The sequence below is a fragment of the Peromyscus eremicus genome, chromosome 7 (genome assembly GCF_949786415.1).
Source record: "Peromyscus eremicus chromosome 7, PerEre_H2_v1, whole genome shotgun sequence".
In the NCBI taxonomy this organism is placed as follows: domain Eukaryota; kingdom Metazoa; phylum Chordata; class Mammalia; order Rodentia; family Cricetidae; genus Peromyscus; species Peromyscus eremicus.
The window spans coordinates 21,158,549-21,162,437 of NC_081422.1; the positions used below are offsets into that span (position 1 = coordinate 21,158,549).

Below are 3,889 nucleotides of genomic sequence, written 5' to 3' on the forward strand. Positions count from 1 at the left end.
CACTCACTACTGAGTCTGAAGACAGAGTTTGATCCTGGAACCTGCATGTTAGAAAGAAAGAGATGACTCTCAAGTTATCCTCTGAGCTCCATGCTGCACTGTGGTACATACACACACACACACACACACACACACACACACACACACACACACACAAGATTATAGCCAGGCAAATTCCAAAAACCTCGAGACAGTTTTTAAAAGCTCCAAGTATAGAATATAAATATGTGACATACTCACAATAGTGACAGTGAATTGGAATGTTTTCAGGAGGGTTTGAGTTCCATGGAATCCCATTACTTGGGGAATCTCAATTGGGAGTGAAGAGGAGCGACCCTTTTTATGGAGTCTACATGGATATGCCCTTGATCGCTCTCCAAAGCTGCATTGGGAAGTGGTTAAGACGTACCTGAAGGTGTCCTTTTCTCTAAGGCCAACTAGAGGCTGCTGTGTCGTTCCCCAGTAAGTGAGATCACATGGTTCTAGCTTTCCCTTATTCATCCAGTTCATCGACTCCCGTAAGTTCACTGGGAAGACTAATCAATTCTGAATTGTTAGTTATCTTCAAACCCCCCTTACAATAGTGCTCAGACCACCATTTCCCATTCCTGTAGGATGCCCAATAATTACACGGAGCTAGATGCTTTTTCAGAAGGGGTATGTCTTAAATTTCGAAGAATGTTTTGAATGACGGAAGCCAGAAACTTGAGTCACTTTTGCCAACTGCTGGTTTTAGATTGGTATTTTTTTTTTCAGCCAACCCAGACTATTAACACCACAAGGTCAAGTTTTACCAAGAGTTTTAAATACTTGTCTGTCAAATGAGTCTGAGGTCACTGCAAAGCTCTCGAACAGCAGTGACCACCGGTGAGAACAGGCGGCTTCTGATAAGGGGAGACCAAAGCTCAGTGGTAAATCATACAAATTAGCACAAGATGTTTGTATCGTGGTGCAGGAGGCATTATCAGATTCAAATATCTCATTTTGTGAAGGACTAAAATAAAATACTTGTTCTAAGGGCTGGATTTTGAAACTTTGGAGACTTCTTATAGCCGAGAATTGGGTTTCAGTTTGACACTAGTGTTTTGTGTTTTGGCCTCTAACAGTTTCGATAAGCTGTAATTGTGATGAACTTAATCACGTGCGTTTGGCTAGGGGTCCTGCTTCACAAGCCTTCTTGCCACATGCCTTACCTCTGACTCTCATTTATACTTCCACTTTGGAACACTCTTTACTTGTAGGACAAACCGTCACCCAAAGTCCTTCATCACCCCAAAGCATGTTTGTAGCTAGAGTTTTCCTGCCTGGCCCACAGTCAGGAAAAATCTCTCTCACATGCCAGTCCCACAGCCGCTCAAACCCGATCAAGTAAACACAGAGACTTATATTGGTTACAAACTGTATGGCCGTGGCAGGCTTCTTGCTAACTGTTCTTACAGCTTAAATTAATCCATTTCCATTAATCTATACCTTGCCACATGGCTCGTGGCATCTTCACATGCTGTTTGGCGGCTGGCAGTGTCTCTCTGACTCAGCCTTCCACTTCCCAGCTTTATTCTCCTCCTTGTCCCGCCTACACTTCCTGCCTAGCCAATGGCCAATCAGTGTTTTATTTATTGACTAATTAGCAACACATTTGCCATACAGAACATCCCACAGCACATGTTCTTATTAACCTCTTTTTATTTTTGTTAACAGTGCCTCTCTTTGTACCTATAGCTTCTCACAGATGGTCCCGTTTTACAGAACCGCAGGTAAACACACTGAAAAGCTGGACACTAAGGAGAAGAAACAAGGAGCCAAGGAGGCGGTGCCGTAAGACTGCTTTGGAAGGGTAACCCTACAGTTAAGAAGCCAAGAAGGTACAGCCTCCAGCTGAAGCCCTGCCTCTGTCAGGGAATTGGCAGACATGCCTGAAAAGCCATGTATTCCAGGCCTTGTGCAGGAGAAATTACTTCGCAGCCAAATCCAAAGCTGGAAAATGTTCTTGTTACTGTCCTAAAGCCAGAATGGTGGCATGGGGGTCTTCAGCTCCCAGGGCCTGCAGATGTGCTGCAGAAGCTGTGTGTCACAGCAGAAGTCTCCAGTGGGCCATCTCCAAGCCCTGTGTTAGGCACTGGCACTGCCAGTTGGCCCTCTTGGTCCAGAGAGTACCATGGGACAAATGTAAATGCATCTGAGTTGCTCTGAGTGACAGGGTCTACCCTTGCGGTAGTTGCATGAACTTACAGCCACAGAACAGAATGTTACACATCGGTGCAGGAGCTGGGGAGAGGACTCAGGGAGCAGTGCACTCGCCCTGCAACTTGCTGACTTGAGTGTGAGGTCCAGAACCCCGAAGAGTTGGATGTGGTGGCATGCATCTGTCACCCCAGCACATCTACTGTGAGGCAGAAGGCAAGGATGAGAGAGTCCCCTGAAGCTCAAGGTCTGGCTAGCCTCGGGTAGAGGAGGCCTGGGAGCAGCGGAACAGAGGCCTCGGGCAGAGGAGGCAGGGGAGCAGCGGAACAGAGGCCTCGGGTAGAGGAGGCAGGGGAGCAGCAGAACAGAGGCCTCGGGCAGAGGAGGCAGGGGAGCAGCGGAACAGAGGCCTCGGGCAGAGGAGGCAGGAGAGCAGCGGAACAGAGGCCTCGCTTCAAGGCAGAAGGCAAGAACCAACTCCCTAAAGGTTGTCCTCTGACCTCCACGTGTATGCTGTGATAATATGTGCACCCCCCCATCATAAATAATAGTTGTTTGTTTTTTTAAGTAATGCATATGCCAAATACATTGGTGAGGACATCAGACAGGCAGGCTTTACAAGTTTCACTGGTATCTGATGACATTTTAGCTTTTGGTCTGCTAAGAATACGTTCCAAAGGTTTAACCTGCTAAGGTAAAAGAATGTCAGGTCAGACAGAGGGGTGATAAAAGGCCATTAAGAATGTTAAAGATAGCCTAAGGTAATTTCGGCTCTTGGTCTGTAACATTTCAACTCTAGTCCTCAAAAAACAAAACAAAACAACCCCCCCCCAAAAAAAACCCCCAAAAACCAAAACCATTTCAACTCTCTATAATCAGACCATTCCTTTTTTTTTTTTTTTTTTTTTTTTTTTTTCTCCCAAGGCAGGGTTTCTCCGTGTAGTTTTGGTGCCTGTCCTGGAGCTCACTCTGTAGACCAACCAGGCTGGCCTCCAACTCAGATCCACCTGGCTCTGCCTCCCAAATGCTAGGATTAAAGGCATGCGCCACCACAGTCCAGCACAATCAGACCATTCTAATCAGTCTGTAGACTCAATATAAGTGTGACTTTTTGAGGGAGCTTCGGCTCACATGAGTCAGTAGGAACACAGTTATTTCACTCTTGACACCAAAATGAATTTCTTTACTTTGGAGTTGCTGGGCAGGAACTGGAATCTGCATCTCCCCATCTGAACCCCTCACATGATAGTGCTGGATTAGACCATCCCACGTGGTCAGTTTCCTGGAACATGGCATGAGGACAACTGAGAATTCTCCCTGATCTGTGTTCTGGCAAGGTGGACTTGATCGCCCTGGGCAGGACGTGGTCTTTCTCTCCAGCTGCGCTGAAAGAACTATCAGGCCCATCCTCTCTGAAGTGTCACTTTAGACAATACTGGGAAAACACTTATTTACCAAGGGAAAGAGAGCTTAAAAATGTGAGGGTGGGGAGAGTCAGTAATACAGCAACAAGAATGGAATGCTTTCTACGTGCCAAGTGCCACACTCAGACACATTCTCAGAACCCATGAGAACTCCAGCATGGCCATTTAACCCTTCTGTGAATGACGCCTACTAGTGTGTTGTGTGGCCGTATAATACTCGGTATCACTGTGATAGATGCGCTAGCAACAGAACTGTAGAGCAGCATTTGCAACAGAACTGTGAG

The 3,889-nt window shown here is 46.5% G+C and overlaps 1 long non-coding RNA gene across 1 annotated transcript; it reads left to right on the forward strand.

Moving 5' to 3' along the window:
* Positions 1-300: 300 nt before the first annotated feature.
* LOC131914126 (uncharacterized) lies at positions 301-1,967 on the forward strand. Its single transcript, XR_009380072.1, has 2 exons — positions 301-462; positions 1,747-1,967. It is a non-coding gene; the product is annotated as an uncharacterized LOC131914126 (long non-coding RNA).
* Positions 1,968-3,889: the final 1,922 nt, after the last annotated feature.